Below are 20,466 nucleotides of genomic sequence, written 5' to 3' on the forward strand. Positions count from 1 at the left end.
AATTAATTTCCTTTACTTGAATGAATGATCTTCAAAGACTAATAAACATTGACAAGCAGATATTTCCAATTTCAAAGTGATGCCAAGCCAAGAAGGCTATTTTCAGTGTTAATGAAACCCAGAATTAAAGGGTGACAGGGCATCCAGTTCAAATTTCCTCATCCCGAAATTTCAAACTCTCCCAGATATGTTCTTCAGGCTAAAGTGCAGCCCTCTCCCACAATTGCTTGGTCCTTTCATCAGACTCAGGACTGTAACACACTAGATATTCGGATGAAAACAGTAATTCTGGAATCATGGAAGCAGTTTTATTAGCACGGATCACAGGACCTTTCCTCATTCTGCTGAGTGTCCCATTAATAGACAAGAGTAAGTTCACACTGTGAAGGTCTCTCTCCTTCCATTTTACTTCTGAGTGATAAAAGGAGTTAGGTTGCTTATTGCCAGTCAACTACCTCAGCTGATTTACAATTACCTCCACATATTTGTGAGCAACCATGAAGACAGCAGACCAGAACTGATATATCTTGGTGGTCATACCAACATGACCCATGTCATATGCTGGTCCCAAAAGATTAATTCTCTGATTATAACCACTATCAATTAGATATCTTCCCTATGTTGACGTTTATACCTGATACCAAAGAAGCAAAGATTTGAAATAAAACAAAACCAACAAAGTCATTGTTTTAAGAAACTCTTTTGGCCTCATCTACTGCGAGAATGAAGACCTTTCTCAGCAATCAGACTGTCTGTGAACATTCCGGAAAATGTCGACATCACTCTGAGGAGCGCACAGTCATTGTGAAGGGCCCCAGGGGAACTCTGAGGAGGGACTTCAGTCACATCAGTGTAGAGCTCAGTCTTCTAGGAAAGAAAAAGAAAAGTCTCCGTGTTGACAAGTGGTGGGGTAACAGGAAGGAACTGGCCATGTCAGAACCATCTGCAGTCGTGTTCAGAACTTGGTCAAGGGTGTGACACTGGGCTTCCGTTACAAGATGAGGTCTGTGGATGCTCACTTCCCTATCAACGTCATTATTCTGGAGAATGGGTCTTTGGTTGAAATCCGAAATTTCTTGGGTGAAAAATATATCCACAGGGTTCAGATGAGGACAGGTGTTGCTTGTTCTGTCTCTCAACTCCAGAAGGATGAATGAATCCTTGAAGGAAATGATATCGAACTTGTTTCAAATTCAGCGGCTCTGATTCAGCAAGCAATTAAAAACAAGGATATCAGGAAGTTTTTGGAGGGCATCTATGTTTCTGAGAAGGGAACCGTGCAGCAGTCTAATGAATGAGACCTCACTTTCCTAACTCCAGAAACAAGATCTTGATACAATTTGGGCTCTTTGGGGACAATAAAAAACTTATATATTGGAAAAAAAGAAAAGAAACTCTTGTGGAGAACATAGATGTATATAAAAAGAATTACAGGCTATAAATAGTTTTCAAGTGTCAGTAGGTCTGAGAGATATTAGTCCTTCAGAGTTCCTACTCTCTCACTATGACACCAAGTCAGAGACCATTTTTGAACCTTTCAGAAAATTAAAATATAAAATAAAATTATGTTTATTGCTAAACACAGTAAACAGTGTTTAAAAACTTTTGTAAAAAAATTTATTTATTATCTTTTTTATTGTTGTTTTCAGTACATCCTGACCTCTCCTTTCTCCACTCCTCCCTGTTCTACCACATCTACTCCTCCATTTCCATTCAGAAAAGAGCAGGCCTCCCAGGGACATCCACTAAATGCAGCAAAACAAGATACAGTAAGACCAGGTACAACCCCCCCATATCAAGGGTGGACAAGGCGACCCAGTAGAGGGCAAAGAGTCCCCAAAACAGACAAAAGAGTCAGAGACAGCCCCTTCCCCCACTTGTAGGAGTCCCACAAAACGCCAAGCTAACCTACAGAAGAAATGTGTTTAATGAGAATTCAGGGTCAATAAAACATCCTAGCTTCTCTACTGTCTTCTGTATCTCAGACATGACATTTGAATTTTGATTGTTTCTTTGACTTCTCATCGATACTTCAATAGCTGTTTACTTGCCATTAGAAGTTCCTGTGCTCAGGTGGACATCATTCATCCTTAAATAAACATGTTCAGGCATATAAAGAGTATTACATATGTGTTTATGATGTAGACATGCACACTCATATGCACATGTAATTTACATATCATGTATTCGTATGCATGAGTGTGTGTAGGCACATACTGACCAGAGGGGGTGTCCCGCTCTCTCTCTCTGCCTTGTTCCTTTCAGGCAGAGCTTTCCACTGAACTTCTGAGCTAACAAGAAACTCCAGTGATCCTTCTGTCTCAACAATGCTGGCTTTACAGACTCACATAAGCTCACACCCAATGCTTTGGTTGTTGTTGCTTCTTAAATGTGGGTGCTTGGAGCAGAGCTCAGGTCTTCCTGTTTCCACTCTTACACATCGAACCTGCTCTGCAGCACCAATTGTTGCATATTCATTCACTCAAAAACACAAAATTATATATATATATATATTATTTAAGCTACTTTGAGTTTTATTTTAAGCCAGATATGTCTATTACTTTTTATTTAATTTGATACTCATATTATTTCTAGATCTTCAGTACGCCATAAACAATTGAAAATAGAGTTATTTCTGACTTCCTTTGGTAGCAACAACTAATGTGTCCTTTATAAAATAATTTTCAAGAATTAATTCTTCAATAATGGTATCTTGAATAATCATATGAAATGCATGGTGTTTTTTTCCTTTAAGGGAATATTAGTATCTCACAAAATGTAAAAACAATAGAAGCTTTAATGATTTCCCTGCCCAATAATTTTATTATCTTATAATTTTATTATTTGTTTGCAATTTCTTAGAATTATTTATAATTTTACTAACACACTCCATCAAGTATTTATTAAGCATTCTATAATTTAATAACTATCAACTATATCTTACAGTTGTCAATAGATGCCATGCCTGGTTATGTTCTTATGTCTCTGTAATTGTACTTTTCCTGACATGCCTTTTTTCTTAGGCAACTCAAAGAGACAATCTTCACTGTGAGACTTTCATTCATATCTTTATACTTAGAAGCCTTCTGTAAATCATTTTTATACTAATTTCACTACCAATCTAAACTGTGAACCTTCTAAGGGCCAGACACTGTCCTATTCATCTTTGTCTCCATATCTCAATTTCTCCATTTGAAAAAAACCCTAATAATAACGTTTATCACTCTGGGGTTGGAGTTAAAACATGTGAGAATGTTTTCAGAATAATGTTACTAACAGCTCAATAAATGTTAGCTACTGAGATTAGTATTATCCTTGTTATAATTATCATCTCACCGCTGATAAGTATGCTATTATTTTTTTTAACAGATTCAGGAGAATGTCATTTCTCATTAAGTATCATCAGCTCACCCAATAACTGGAAAATTGAATGGAGAGGAATAATTATATAATGGCTCCAGAGCCAAAGGAAAAGTTCTGGCTGGTAGGAGGTCTAAAACATCCACCACCGAGGAAGAGATACACAGATTCTCATCTGTATCCATAACTCTACTGAGAGGCCCACTCTCTGAGCAGCAGGAAACAGACTTCTGTGCTAGAGAGTGATGAACTCCAGGCACTGTGGCTCTGGTAGAAAGTGTTCGTCAACAATACCCAGAACTAAGGACATCTGTCTGCTTTGAATCTATAGTTACCAAGAAATGTGGCGGTTATTTATTTGTTTCTCAGAAAACATGAAGCAAGGATTTAGTGCTGATGGATAGCCATCTGATCAAACTGATCAGTGTGTTCACTATAAATACAAAATCAGTTTCCTTTTGGGAGGTTGATTGATTAGGGAAAAAGTCAATAAAAGGTACTTTGAATACTCTTACAAGAGGAGGTAGGCTATAAAGCCAGCTGCAAGGCTATAAAAGGTCTACTTGCCTAAGGCCAAGATGTTTAAGTCTCAAGAGTTCACTCTGAGTGGAAATGACCTCCTGGTGAACAATTGGATTTGCTCTCTGCTATTCTGTTTTCAAATTTGAGCCTAAAACCTTAAGTATTTATTTTTCTTAAGCTCCCGCCATCCTATGAAACAAAAGCAGATACTTTCCTGTGTGTTCATAACATAATTCTTCCTCCAGACACCACACTAAGCAGCTAAATTGGTTGTTTTTTTTAGCAAAAGAGTAATCACCACAATTCAAATTACTTCTTGACAAATACTTACTATTTTTAAAAGCTATATTCTTTATACTTACATAGGATAGTAACAATCACATAGTATACTATCATTTCCTAAAAGTTCCCGAAGTACACATTTTACAGCTAAGTTATTGTAAACTTAACCCAAATGTTGAGCCATCTAATAGTAAATATTTAATGGATAGATTGATAATTTACTTTTAGTGAAGCTGAACTTGTTATTGTGCCTTAGAAGTAATCCAGCCTAGAAGTCACACACTTTTAGATCTCTTAGGGGATTTGTGATCTTGATCATGTGCTCATCTCAGGGATGTAAAATTGATTTGGGGAATTAAATTTGACTCTACCTAAGTGAAAATATCTGGATTTGTTAAGAGAACAAGGATGGGCTCATATGGCTTTCTACTCCACGGAAGTTTCCAGTTCTAAAGAGAAGGGGAAGGCATTGTGCATCAGACTGAACACTGAAGTGTGCTGTATGCCCTAATCTGGGCAGAATTGCAGAACTGCAGTTCAGGTTGTAGTTAGTAAATAAAATCTGGAATTCTCTGTGGCTCTTTTTACATTTGCCTGTTTTCCAAATTTTCTGCCCTTGTTATCAGGACAGAAGAAAATAGGTTTAAAGAAAAGGAAACAGACATATGAAACTCATCACCAAATGTATTAATTATAAAAATATTTCAGAACCATTATGTAAGATACCCCAGATATAAGGATCTCAAGAATGGCCAGCACTTGGAACCCACCTAATGTGGCATCGTGATCCTCCTTACAGCATTCCCAAACAAATCTCTAGGCCTTTATGTAGTCATGTTGATGATGCTTTAATACCCTGATTTCTGTTCCCCACTTTTACTACAATATATCTTTTAATACTCCTCTGTCTGAGGAGTAACAAAAAAAGAAAATAATAAAGAGACCTACACCTCTCACCATTTTGGAAGATTGCTAAAACTAACCTTTGTACCTAGTCTTTTGTCTTGCTGTTCATTTAGCACAATTTCTATTATTTTGTATACAGTCATTAAGTTGCTATAATTTGAATAAATAAAAGAAAGCCTAATATAAGGATCCATAGTCCAAAGAACTGTGGTTATACTAAAAATAGTTATAAATTATCCTATCATTTGGCCAAATGTATTTCAAATAGAAGTTGCACTTTTGCCGTTTCAATCAAAAGGAGAAGTGAAAGGTATGCTAATCCATTAATTGCTACAGGAAGATAACTTCACTATCAGCCATAAATAAACAGTCAAAATACCAATACCATTCTATACTGAAAGCTTTAGGGTAAAACTTGGGATGTTCTGTACATCCCATGGGGCTGTGTTGCACTGTTTATAAGACAGTGAATTTGTTTTACATGAGAAATTCTAGTCTTCGACAACATAACCTAAATTGTAACATACTGGGAAAGGTTTAGATGTGTGAGTGGGGAGGTGGTTTATATGGGCTTGTCTCCCTCTGATTTTAGCATTTTATGTATGTATTTTTTCAGATACATAATTTGCCTTAGTAATGCGATATGAATTTTATTTTCACTCGGAAGCTTTCACAACATCCTTAACTTCTTTTGCATCTTCTAGATTGACAGAAATGCCTGCTCTCCCTTTGAAAAATAAAACACACTGTGAAAGGTGGAGAGATTGTGTAACTAAATAGAAGAACTTCTCACCAGATCTATATATGTGAACACACACACACACACACACACACACACACACACACAATTCTCTGTGACTACTCTGCAGTGTAAATATCTTCCCACCACTCTGAGTTTTCATGAGTGCAGACTGCATCCTCTTGAACCCAACAAGATTTGTTCAACAAGGGCATGTTTTAGAAGAGTTAATAATTAATTGTACTTTCGTTTATATAGTTTTCATTCACTTAAAAAAAAAACCTACATGATCGGAATTCAGCTATTTACATCGTTAAGAAGCCAAGGATCTCAGAAAATCATTTGTGAGACAATAACAAATAGAAAAAGTATGCTTATTTCTATCTTGTTTTCAATCACCAAGCACCAATAATGGTGGGTTTTGTTGTAAGATCTCTGACTCCCATTAAGTCAACAATAATTCACAGGCATTGTACATGGAGTTCATAATTGCATGTGTTCTGGAAGGAGACCTGGCTAAGTAAATGGATTGCTTTTCTATTATCATGCTTTATTAGTGCAGAAACCTTCACTTAAACAATTAACAATGAAAAGAAGTAAACGTAATGCTTTATCTAGTTCAGACCTCAGACTAATTTAACCTAGAGCAAGTGTATGGGTATACTTTACATAGCCATTCCCTCATGATGCCTGCCTTGGCTTATAAACTCTATTAGAGCAATGGACCTCCTTTTGCATCCCACAATTGTGCTTATTTATTTGAAGCATCTAAATGTTTCGAAAGAAAAATGAATCAATATTACATTCTCCATATATCTACTCATGAAATTATTTTTTCAGTGGGGTGGTGGTTGTGTTGTACACAGCCTATTTTTGTTTGGGAGTTATAGCATGCTAGCCCCATTTCCATATTCCAAACTGTCACTACCTGGACCCAGTATCACCAACAAAATGTACGAGAATCATAGATGTTAGCCTCAAGGGAGCTTTTACCTTAGTTCCAGGTTTCCAAGTAAATAACTTCTTTTTAATGCAGAACTTGAAACCCACCAACCTTAAAATGAATGCCTGTCATGAATAAAGGGTATCTGAAATATGACCGGTAGAGATCCCAAAGTGCTGGGAGAGAAGCAAAAGAACATCACAACCTTTGATGTGTGTATTTTCACACAGTGTGAGAATGAGAACAAGATTAGGCTTCCGGAAGTTGTAAAACTTCCCCTGCACAAATCACTGATCTCCAGTAAGCCAACAGTCAGACTGGAGCACCAACTTCATCCTTGTGACTTGTGACATCACCTCTTTCTAAAGCATCTGGATTCCCCTTAGTTAATATTAAAATTAATTGGAGAAAATATGTCGAGGAACTAGATGGCATTTTTTAAGAGAGCATGCTACAGATTTCTCCAATGCAAGATTCCTTTGTTGCTTTTGCAATTAAACAGATTGGTAAACTCCATAGATGCTGTTGGGGTTGAAGGGCTGTCCAAACCTCCGCTGTAGACAAGCTGCTTTCATCAGTGCTTAGTTACTTCACTGTATACAAAGACTGTGTCTCTTTTAGAGAAGTAACCAGGAAGAACTGTGGAGGTAAGCGTGGGACTGTGGAACCTTTCAATCCATAACACTGGGGTTAAAAGGGTTTTTTTTGAAAGGTAACTAAAGATTTATTATAGGTGCAAGGACAAAAGATCAAATGTTGATTGGGTCCATCTATGTGAAATTTCAGTAATAAGTCACAAAAATTATGAAGCCTAACTTTCAGTAAACCTATGTCACAGATAATGAATATTTGGTCTTTATGGAGACATATGTGAACATCTCTGTTGGAAACATAAATATATTATATTATAAAGAATATATATATATTAAAGATATATATATCTTTACGAACTGGTCTTTCTTCCTTGAATTCCCTAAGTCATTTGGTCCTCTTTTTTTCTAAGAGGGTGCTCCCCCATCTACATACCCAATTCCACTTTAGCCCTCTAGCATCTCCCTTCTCTGGGATATCAAGTTTCCACAGGACCAATTGCCTCCTGTCCCAGAGATGGCAGATGAGGCAGTTGTCTTTTCCATATGCTCTTCTGTCTATGTAGCAGAATCCATGGACTGTCCCATGAATACTCTTTAGTTGAGGAATGCTGTGATAATTAAGTAAAATGTAAAATGCATAGGAAATTGTGCAATAGTGGCCCATGTTATTATTCTATTAACTTGTACACACGTTTCCATGACTGTGACCATGAAGTGATGATGCGCTTTTTCCTTTGGTTAGCTCATCTTAAATATATTGACAGATACTACTTAAATTGCATGGTGAAAACTGTCTCTGGATCTTTAGCAGAATGCTTGAGTTTAGGAGGCCATTCATAACTAGTCAACCCTAGTTCCAAAAGAGTCTCACTCTGTTCATAATGTACCTGAAGCTCCGGCGAGCAAAGGCACTGAGAGTCTTATCAAGCAAACAACGGAACACAACAAAGTGTTAGCTAACTGGTGTTCATCACATGAATTGCCAAAGGAATGGATTCTAGGCTTGATCAGTTGATACGTATTTAGTATAAATGGGGATGCATGGCCTCAGCTATTATATCAGCATATTTATTTCACTTGTTTCAACATGGGACATGTTATTACCAGATTCCTTTTGTTCATGTTAAATTCTGTGTGATGGGAATCATTTTGGCTCTTAAGATCTAGGAGGCCTTAATGACCAACACTTTAATCTCTGTTTTGGGGAAGTCCTCATTGGCAAGGCTAGCACTCCTGCCCTGTGATCTAGTGCTGAGCTGAGAAGTGTATGCATCATACCATACCTCATCTTGTTTAGAACTAGTAAGTTCTAGAAATAGTTGAATATCACATTAATTGCCTTTGAACTTCCCCATCCCAAGCTCCCATTGGCAGCACAGACAGAGTACTGCTATGTCTGTTTCATACATGATCCTAGCATATTTAGAACTATCCTCTTTATTTGTGCTCTCGTACAAACTGGGACATCATGAGGCAGCTTCCATTCCTATGCCTTATCCAAATAAATGATCTTTTTTTCAAACCCTTCAGACAAACTTTGGGAAGCAAACTCTGAGAAATTATAATGTGTGATATCTTTGCTCTACTACTGGCCAATATTTATTGCTATTGAACATGCCAGCCACATAACAATTAGGTATAAGATATGGTTAGACAAGGTACAAACCTTGCAGGATGTTTGGCGTTCAAACTCATTGTAACCAAACAGATGTGTGTGAAGCAGTGGACTAGTATGTTGTGCTCATAAAGATATTTAAATGAGATCAACCATTAACAAGAAGCAGCCTAGAATGGGAGAGAATTGCCGTCTGCCTTGGAGAAGCAATTTAGCAACAATGAGACTTGAAATAACCACATATTTTATTCAGTAACTTCGACTCTAGAAATATTTTTTGAAAAATAACCCTCAATACACAGAAGCCTGAGAGTCGTTCATTTTCCTGCCATTTAAAAACATACATATAAAATGCCGGATACAACAGAAGTGTCTAGCAATAAATGAATAAATGGACACATTTTAATTAGTGTAATGACTGTTGTTCTGTGCCTTTCTTTAATGAAGAAAGAAATGGTTTTGTCGTAAGAGCTGGTCCCAAAGCTGGGTAGATGACTTAATGGCTGCTATTATTCTAGTTTTAAAAGGTACATTGTGTGGCATGCATAGAAAACTTTAAGAAACTTCAGCTTAATATTTTGCTTTTTAAAATAATTAAATATATCTGTAAGATCATGTTTACTGCACAATGTTCTTTTTGTCTGATATGCATTTTTCTCTTGAAAAATATTTGTTAAAGAAATGAAGAGCACATCAAGAATACAGGAGGAACGAGTGACAGGCGTGGGTTTCTAGTAGCAAATTGATCTGAGCTCTCATCACGATCTTTCTCACCGCGGGATTTCCACTGGCCTTTTCAAAGTCTTTCATCCTCCTGACCATTGGCAATGCCACTGATTCCTGGGGGGGAACTATAATGTCTAATTGCTAGACAATTGGAATCTATTACTCCTATCCCGTTTTATATTTAAACGAAGTAAAGTGAAATACACACGGTCAACAAAAGATTCTGTAAAAACAACAAATCTTCAAACACCTCAATGACCAATGAACATCCATCACTAACTGTGATAGCTTTATTGTCAGGAGACACTGCCTATTTCTTTTTTCTTTACGAGCAAATAACCAATATAACCATTGGCGCAATTTAAACCACTTTCTAACCGTATGAAACATCGTCGTCCATTATTTTTAAAATACCATGTTAACCAGTTTACTTTCCCACAAGTAAATGTTTCATTAAGACTGAGGAATTATTACTAAAGACTATTATTATTACTAAATGAACTGTGAGGTATAGCAATGAAAGACAAAAAGAATTTAGACCGCTACTCACCTGACATGCTTGTCTTTTTAGAAGAACCTGTGTGCAGCCATGAAACAGATTGGTAAGCTAAGAATTCTCCCACCAGCTTTTTTCCTTAAGTACCGTTGCTCTGTTATGTTAGAAACAGCACAGCACCAACATATATCTTTATCTGTACTCAGGTGTTTTTTTTTTCTCCGCTGTTTCTTCAACTCTTTTGTGTGTAGTTTGTTCAGTTATAAACAGGAAATGTGGTGATAGAGGCTTCTAGAGTTTAGGTCTGTAACGAGTAGACTTAAATGGTTGTGAAACGTGGGGAGAAAAATCCCCTGTGTTTCTGCGTGCCAAAAGGTGGATTTTTAGCACTACCGGAGTCTGATTTAAAAATGAGAAATCAAGGCAAAATGTGTGAATGAATGAAGGTCAAATCCACTCTGTCTTGAGAAAAATGCAGGGGTCTCCTCATATCGAAGTTCCCCCTAAAAGAGAGTGAAATCTACTAAAATGATGAGCCAAGAGTAAGCAAGCCCCAGTGCGTGCTCAGCTGCCCACTCTGTCCTTGGACATGATGACTAGAAGGGAATTAATAAATTGTGAGTGCCTACTGGGTAATAGATGCCTGTCAGAGGCACAGCATCGTAGCAGGAGACCAGGGGTCTGCCTTACCCACTAGACGTCACAGTAGGCAGCATGAGTCACTCTGTGCAAGCCAGAGTCATCAGGAAAATAAGCTCTACCACCATCCCAGCCTCCGTATCAGAATTTCTTAAGCATCTGTACGTAAATGTGCTGTGCAGGAGTAGTGCAGTGCACTGGTGCATAATCCGTGGAATCAGAACTTTTGGCATGGAGCAGCCCTGGGTATTTTGTTATCTTTTTAAAATATGAGATTGTTAAGGAAGAAAAATGAAAAGATTTATTTGAAGGCACTTTCTTTATTAATATACCTATTATCTAAGATGGTTTCTTTAGTTTTAAAACAGCAATGTAATTGACATAGCATACACACGTATTTATGGGATATGGTACAATTAGGCACACATATTCAGTGACTAATGATAAAATCCAGGTAATTAGCTTTCACCTCTCCTAGCATTTATAATTTCTGTGTGTTGGGATGTGGACTTGTCCAGATATTTTTAAGTACGTCATAAATTGTTACAGAATATAATCATGGGAGCCAATTCTCCTTCCATTGTGGGTCTACAGGGCAACTCGGAATGGGCACCCTGAGCCCTCTTTGTTAGCTCCGGAACATACATTTAATAAAACGCTTTTAAGAATTAGAGTAGAGCATCTTTCAGTATTTTTTAGTTTCAAATCAACTGGAGTCATCAGGAAAATAAGCTCTACCACCATCCCAGCCTCCATATCAGAATTTCTTAAACATCTGCATGTAAATTTATTTTTTATTAACTTAGTTGCATTTCTAGCCCTTTCCTGCCAACATCCCCTAACCTTCCTGCAGCAGAAATTAAATACACTGCTGTATAATCTTTTGAGTCAACCAGAACTTTTTAGGGTTTTAGTTTCCCTGAAATCAATTAAAAATTAATTTCTTCTATTTAAATGTGCTTTCTGCAATCCATTTTAGTTTTATCTTAACAAAATCAGTCATTTACTATCTTAGCCCCGCCCCTTCCTGGTCTCCCAGTGACCCTTAACCTCTAAATTTGGCTCATTTTTTCCTTCTATGATGACAGGAAGTATCTAAATTTGCCTTTCTATAACTGCATTATTTAAATTAGTGTGATACCTTTCATTCCAATCTGTGTTGCCATAGAAGATATTTTATTCTTGTTAATAAAGTAACACTGTTTTGTTCACATACAGTATGCTCATTCTTTTTTATTGGTTAAATAATATTTAATTTAGTATATACCACATCCCCTTATGTGCTCAGGTGCTTGTAAACTATTGACAGATTCCATAACTTTGGTAATTTGAATAAAGGTTCTCTGGATGATGTTTTGAGGAAGTCAGACATACGAGATAGAGTTAATCTAATTCATCACTAAAACTTCAGAGCCTGGAATTATGCTCTACCCATTTTAGGTTTCAGTAAACGTTAGCACGCTGTGGAAAATATAGCCCAAGGGGTGGGGTTTTCTAAAGCATCTTCGGTCCTCTATAGACCATAGGAGCCAAAGTACCGTACTTGTGGCTGTAGGATGGAGTTGGCTAAATAGTAGGGATTTTTTTTCACTTGATTTCCTTTTCCCCAGAGTTGTGAATAATCAAACCAATCTTTAAAATGAAAAAACACTAAAAGATACTCTAATTCTTAAGGGCATTTTGAAAGTATGTTCCAGGACCAGCAAGGTGGCTCAGTGTTGTCATTCTAGACCCACAATGGAAGACCCACAGTATTTTTTACAGACTACTTGGCATTAGGAAGCTCTTGGTGTTAGAGTTTTGAGGCAGAAGGAAGGGCATGTTGGCTTACTGGAGTCAAAGAGTACCAAAAAGTCACACCATGCAACAGGCCGCAGACAAAAGATCTATTGAAGGAACTATTTCTTCATCGGTCACCATGACAGAGTCTGTGGAACAGACCTGGCTGACAATAGACTAATACTTCAGAAAAACAATAGTATTTGGTTCGTTTATAGTTTAGAAAGCAATGAAGAATTAGAAGGTTTCATTCTAGAGTGAGAGAGAGGGAACAGTGAACATGAGATAGCTGAAGGTCTGAATCCCAGACATCTACACAGAGATGGATTCTTGAAACATCAGTTTGAAAGGACAGGATGCCATTGTGGGATGGCATGTAGGAGTTGGTCCTTAAAGAAGGTAACTGGCAAGGATAGCTGAAGCTATGTGTCCAAGGAGAAATGACCCAGGTTAACCGAACAAGCGTATGTATGTGATTCATACAAGTGACACTGGAAAAAGTCTCAGAGCTGAAAATTTGGGTGTAAACACCTCACCAGAAAGAACATTCCAGTAAAGAAAGAAAAAGGAAGAAAGAAAGGAAGGAAGGAAGGAAGGAAAAAGAAAAGAAAGAAAGAAAAAGAAAGGAAGAAAAAGAAAGGAAGACAAAAGGAAGGAAGGAAGGAAAAAGGAAGGAAGGAAGGAAGGAAGGAAGGAAGGAAGGAAGGAAGGGAAGGAAAAAAAGAGATGCTCACACCCTGAGTCATCTAAGACTTTCAATTCCAGAAACAACAATGGTGTCCAGGCTTTGACTCCACAAGTCAACAGCATGAATGGCTTCGGCAAAAATGCAAGAATTCTGTTGCTGGTACTATACACACAAAAGAACAAGAAGACACTCCAACCAACCCCACTGGTGACTGTGGCTGTCCTAGAGCTTCCCAGGCTCAAGCTTGTGACTGTACATCAGACTTTACAAGTCTAAATGGAACTGAACATTAGGAGCACAGAACACAGTGTACTGAAGTTCAGTAAAAGAATCATGCAACGCCTTAAAAGAGTAAAATACGTATTCTAAATTCATGACTGAGACCTCAGAAATGGAAAAAAATGTAGGCTAAAATTTTTGCTTCCCAGTTTCTAATAATTATAATATCTTTAAAATGTGATCTTCATTACAATGCTCTCTCTGTTCCTTAAGTTTATGCTATAGGAAAATATAACAAAGTTGAGCAAAACCACAGGGAACGTCTACAAGTATGGAGCAGAGAGCTCCGCATTTTAATTTCCAGGAAAATAAATAGCTTTTTACTAAAAGATGGATGGGTAAGGCAGACATTACTAGAATACAAAAACATCCATGGATATATGTATGTTATGAAATATATTAGTGGGTACAGTCAGATTTGAATAATAGTTTCATGAGCTATGCTCAAATAATAAATAAACATGAGGACTCTGCACTATATTTTAATAAGATGGGTTATCAAAACGAAGTTTAAAAGATAGCTTGGCTAAGCAGAAATGTCCCAGTGTACGCCAAGCATGCTATAAAAGTAGGAAATTTGAGGTAAGGTTTTGATGGCTACCTGTCAAGAAAAGAGAATTTTAAGACCAAGAAAGTTGAAGTTTTGTTGCCAAAAGTGAAAAACACACAATGACAGGTGCCACTCAATCCATACACAGAAAATTAGAAAAATAGATCACAAGGTAAAGAAGTGGAACTATTTGTCTAGAATAGTTTTATGGTTATCTATCATTTCTATAATTAGTTATCCCTTATCGGTGTGGTATATTTATATTTATGTTGAATTCATTCACACATCTCTATGTTGTCTATCTATCTATTCCAAGAGGGTATAAACATTTACAATCAGGTATTCTAGTATATCTAGAGTTGTCTTTCTCTGTGATTTGAAGTGTTCAAAGTAAAATTGACTGTATAATGTCCCCTGTTTTAAAAGCTCTTTACCATACCTTTTGTTTTATGGAATTTCCTTTATTATTTCAAATCACTCAACCACACAGAAACTAGTGCAAAGTACAGAACAGCTTTATGAGAGACAAGAAGGGAGAGCGCCCTCTACCTGATATCAAACAATCTAAAATATTAAATTATTCAAAACTAGTTACAGAGCTGCAATTGTATCTGGTTAGACTATATTGGTCATTCACACTTTTATTGAACTTCATTGGAATTAGACTTAGATCCTCTGGCAAATTTACTCATTCAGAAAAGAAAGTAAAACCAAGTTAAAAGCCATAGAACAAAAGGTGAGCATTAAAGTAACCACCCTTTTATTAACCATTTTGCAGGGCTAGTGTTCTGAAGATCCTATTTTAGGAAACATTAGATTGAGCACTTTTTTATTTCCTGAACTGCTTGAACATGCAAGGCTTGACTTTCTTGAAGGATAGTAGGATGATATTCGTTTTATCATCTGAACATGAACTTTCCTCATTAAAAAACAGTTTTCCCGAGATTAAAGGAATAAGCCCCAAAACTCCAAATGCCTTAGGACATTTGCAACACAAGTAGCAAGTTCAGAATGACTGACATAGCGAATTTTCTTTTGGTTGATCTTTCACTAACTAAGACATGAGTAGATTAAATTTTGATCAAAACTAAGAGAAGATTGAGGCTAGAGTATTCCCAGGGATGGCGATCCTAATGGGAGAAGCAGAAAGCAAAAGCAGGGGCTTGGAGAATTGATGCACACACCAGAGTCCTGGCTGGGAACTTCCCTTTCCCAGTCAAAGGGAAATCAGAAGAGTTAAATAAAGAGACTGTCAAGTTAGAAGAGTCAAAAGAGATAAGTAGAGAGAATACCGAGGTGCAGGTAGTTAGGTGTAGGTAGGTAGGGAGCATTCGTCAGTTTTCTTATCACTATGGGATGTTGACAACCTACGGAAGAACTTCTTTTGTCCATGGGTTCATTCCATCATGACAAGAAGGGAGTGCAGACTGGTACAACCATTCTGGAAATCAGTCTGGAGGTTCCTCAGAAAATTGGACATTGCACTACGTGAGAACCCAGCTATACCTCTCTTGGGCATATACCCAAAAGATGCTCCAACAAATAACAAAGACACAAGCTCCACTATGTTCATAGCAGCCTTATTTATAATAGCCAGAAGCTGGAAAGAACCCAGACACCCTTGAACAGAGGAATGGATATAGAAAATGTGGTACATCTACATAATGGAATACTACACATTTATCAAAAACAATGACTTTATGGAATTCATAGGCAAATGGATGGAACTGGAAAATATCATGCTGAGTGAGGTAACCCAATCACAGAAAAATACACATGGTATGCACTCATTGATAGGTGGATATTAGCCCAAATGCTTGAATTACCCTAGATGCACAGAACACATGAAACTCAAGAAGGATGATCAAAGTGCAGATGTGTCTTCACTCCTTCTTAAAAGGGGAACAAGGATACCCTTAGGAGGGGGCAGGGAGGCAAAGTTTAGAACAGAGGCTGAAGGAATTCCCATTCAGAGTCTGCCCCACGTGTGGTCCATACATATACAGCCACCAAAGTAGATAAGGTGGATGAAACAAAGAAGTACAGGCTGACAGGAACCAGATGTAGATATTTCTGAGAGACACAGCCAGAATACAGCAAATACATAGGCGAATGCCAGCAGCAAACCACTGAACTGAGAACGGGACCCCCATTGAAGGAATCAGAGAAAGGATTGAAAGAGCTTGAAGGGCTTTAAGACCCATATGAACAATAATGCCAATCAACCAGAGTTCAGGACTAAGCCACTGCAAAGACTATACATGGACTCGACCCTGGACTCCAACTGCATAGGTAGCAATGAATATCTAGTAAGGGCACCAGGAAGGGGAAGCCCTTGGTCCAAGACTGAACTCAGTGGATGGGATTGTTGGGGAGGAGGCAAAGAATAGGGGAAAATGGGGGAACACCCATAAGAAGGGGAGGGGTAGAGGTTACGGGAATGTTGGCCTTGAAACTGGGAAAGGAAATAACATTTGAAATGTAAAAATAAATCAATTTAATAAAGATGGGAAAAAAAAAAGAAGGAATGATGGGGAATTCACAACCTGGCTTTGGGGAAGCAGAACAAATAGTAATAAATGGACAGGACTAACAGCACCCTCAAGGATGTAACCCCCTGCAACCTGCTTCCTCTAAAAAGGTTTACTATTTTTCCAATAATCTACCAATTTTTTAAAGCATATCTATTCCCTAGATTAGAGCACTTATATTTGTTAATAAAAGTCTTGGGGCAAGGGCTCCTAGAGCTGCGCTGTGGCAATCTCCAAGGTTTTGTTCACACCAGTAAACTGACCAGAATAATCATGATGCAGAGTGACTAAAGGAGAGGGAAAGACTTCTGGGTTAGCACAGGATCATGCAGATGAGCAACCCTGGACTTGAAAGTATCAGTGAAAATATCAGTGAAGAAAACTCCAAGAGATTTCTCCAAGCCTGGCAGGAGGCACAGTTTTTAATACCAAACACCCAGTGCTATGCGATGACCAGGCACAAAGAGAGCTGTCCCCTCTGCTTTCAGTGTTCCACATTGCCTCTTCCATAGCCAATCTTATAGCTTGGAGATGACAGTCATGAGGTTGTTGACCTTAGATTTCAGTCTACAATGTTTCTAATAGAGCAAGGAAGAAGAGACAATGGCTCTGAAGAGGTAAACATAGGAGGGACTTCAGTGAGAAAGTTAGTTTTGGATAAGCTGTTATGTGTATCTTCAGATATGGACTGCATAGTGTTATAAATAGAATTATCTTTAAGATTGCTGCAGAGTGAATCATGACAATCTTGAGATTTTTATTGACTCACAAATAATATATGAGATATCTTCAATAGTGAACCTGGTTCTGCATAGTAGAACCAGGAAAGGTAAGGGTAGAAATTAGCCAATAACTCTACCAAAATGATAGAAAGGAGATACAGGAAAATACACATGGGACTTCCCCAGTTTTAAATATGAGTCATGAAAATGAGAAGCATCAGGAGATGAGTAAGAAAATAGTATCTATGTAGTGGGTGGTTGGGATGTGTATAATCCGTAAAAGTACATGAGAATATCTATTATCCGTAAAGTAGTTTTCTAAAATAGAAGTTTGAATATAATATGTAAATTACTCAGAGCAGCATCTGATAGCCATGAAATACTTATCATGGGACACTGATGCCATTAGTACCACCCTGATAGCAAATTCTAAGGGGGTCATAAGAAAAGAAAATTACACATAAATTGTTCCTCATCTGCACAAGTCGAAAATTCTTAATAATGTTTTAGCAACTAAAATCACACAACATCTTAAACGGATAGTTATGGCCAAAGGAGGTTTATTATCTTTGGACAGTTCATGTCAAGGTGTACCCGTGAGAAATTATACCATGCAACAGATCTGGTATAAAGAGATTTACTGGGGGAGGTGGATGAGGAAAGGAGCAGAGAGAGACACAGACAGGCAGAGACAGGGAACAAGAGTAGGGGGCCTACATGGAGCAGAGAGAGGAGGCGTGCAGAGAAGAAAGAGAAAGGAGAGAGAGAGAGAGAGAGAGAGAGAAGAGAGGGAGAGGAGCTGAGTTACATCCATTTGCTATGAATTTCATAATATTTTTAATGGCTGAATAATATTCCATTGCATAAGTGGATAGAGGTATTTTTCAAAGCTAAAATTTATAGTGCACTCAATAAATGTCACCTTAAAAATACTGAGAAAGAAGTGAGGCAGTACTCAGCAGTGAAGCACAAACACTGAGTTCATTGTCTAACACTGAGAAAGGAAATATTGAAGGAAGGAAGGAAGGGAAGGAAGAAGGAAGGAAGGAAGGAAGGAAGAAAGAGAAAGGAGGGGAAGGAAGGAAGAACAAAAGAAGGGAAGGAGGGAGGAGGGAGGAGAAGAAGAGGAAAAGGGGGAGGGTAGGAGGAAAGGTGGGTGAAAGAAAGAAAGGGAAGGAAATTATACCTTCATTCATCAATGAACTGTAGTCCTTTTTCTTTGTATTTCAGATTCTTCTCTCTAAATTTTCATGTTGATAAATGAAGAATGATTGAAAAAGAAATGCTGGGTTTTTTTTTTAGAATAGAATATCCATAACAGTTGCAAAAATAATGAAGTCAGAAAGTTCAGTACTTTAGAACTATAAATTAATAAACGATGCAAAGGAATGCTGTCAGTGACACTGAAGGCTAGCGAAGAGTGATGGATGAGCAAAGAGATTCTTAATCTTGAAATCTCCATCAAAATTATGTATAATGTTGAAAGGATAATCTGCTAACTACATGGTAGACAGAATCCAAGAACTATCACCAATAATGAAAAAACCACAGTCGTCTATCTCCCTGAAACAAGGCACCAAGGGAGTACTTTTTCTGGCATTTGGAAAATTGTACTTTTTCTAGATATTCTTGTAAGTGGCAAAAGAAAGAAAAAACAATATCTAAATTTTCTGAAATGCACCCAAAGCAATGCTCTGTGGGAAATAAAAGAAGTGGATATGGTGGTACCGTTCTATCATCCCAACTTATAGAGAGACTGAGGAGGGAAGATTATATGTATCACCCCAGGAGTCAAGGACTGACTAGACATTGTAGCAAGATTCTGCTTCTAAATAAGTAACTAAGTTTTCAATTACATTGCATAAAATATATAACGAAGGAAGAAAAGTCTAAATCTCGTCTTTTATCTGAGAAGCAACAAAAAAGAAAAGTCGTGGGTCTGAGGAGGTGGCCCAGGAGTTGAGAGCACTGGCTGCTCTTCCAGAGGACCCAGCTTTCGATTCTGAGAATGGATACAGTGGCTCGCCACCATCTGTAATCCCAGTCCTAGAGGAACTGACGCATCTTCTGGACCCCACGGGCATCAGGCAGATATATGCTGCACATACACACATGGAAGCAAAATACTCATATAAAATGCGATTTTTTTTTTAAAAAAAACAAGCAAAACTGGAAATTAAAAGAGTGAACAATAACGGCCAGAGAAGAAAATCAGAAAAAACAAAAGAAAAGAAACATCACCGTGGTGAAAAGCTTTGCTTTCTTGGTAATGATTAACAAAACTAATATTAAATACATGTGCAATAAATATTGACAAGGAAATATGATTCACTTAATGCATGCAATGCTAATACTTGAACAAATTAAAATTTTAAAATGGTGCACATTATCAAAACTGAATTAGGAGAGAAAATCTTGCTGGATCTATAAAGACTGAAAATTAAATTAGTCATTGTAAATAAGGAAGAGAGAATTATGGGAAAACTATAGAATTCTATAGCAGCCAAATCTCTTACAATCAACATACAGTAGGGAATTATTTGTGTGATGACAAATGCGTAGTTTGTATTTCAACGTGTGTAGGTCTTAGTTTGGTTTACAAAGGTGTGAGGCACATTTGTCTTCATCCACTGCATTTATTTAATTTTAAGGAAGCTCAGAAGAAACCGCTGTTCACAGCAGCATAGGTGTGATCTTACTCCACCCTCAGCCAGCTGGAGAAATGAAGCTGAGAAATGTCCCAAATATCTCAACTCAGGAAACCACCAGCTCTGTGTTCCCTGAGACGCCCATTTTTTATCACTCAGCATGTTTCTTGCAGGAGCATGAGACTCAGTACAGTGGACTGCAGGCTGAGCCGCATCTCACCAATGGTTGTTACTCTTTGGGAGTCTAAATAAGAAGGTATGGTGGCTGGTCCTGTACCTGTCCTTTTTATTTCTCTCTCAATATGAATGTTACGTTAAATTCCTAAAATCTACTTCCATTCGCATTGCAGATAACCTAGAACATAGCATAGTCCTTAGGCTCTTCTGAGCAAAAATCCAAAGAAACAGATGTTAGCTCTAAACATTTGGACAGAAAACACTCAAGGGC

The 20,466-nt window shown here is 37.6% G+C and overlaps 1 pseudogene; it reads left to right on the forward strand.

Moving 5' to 3' along the window:
• The first annotated feature begins 723 nt into the window (after window positions 1–723).
• On the forward strand, window positions 724–1,298 carry LOC116897900 (annotated as a pseudogene).
• Window positions 1,299–20,466: the final 19,168 nt, after the last annotated feature.

This window comes from Rattus rattus, chromosome 4, assembly GCF_011064425.1.
Source record: "Rattus rattus isolate New Zealand chromosome 4, Rrattus_CSIRO_v1, whole genome shotgun sequence".
Taxonomy (NCBI): domain Eukaryota; kingdom Metazoa; phylum Chordata; class Mammalia; order Rodentia; family Muridae; genus Rattus; species Rattus rattus.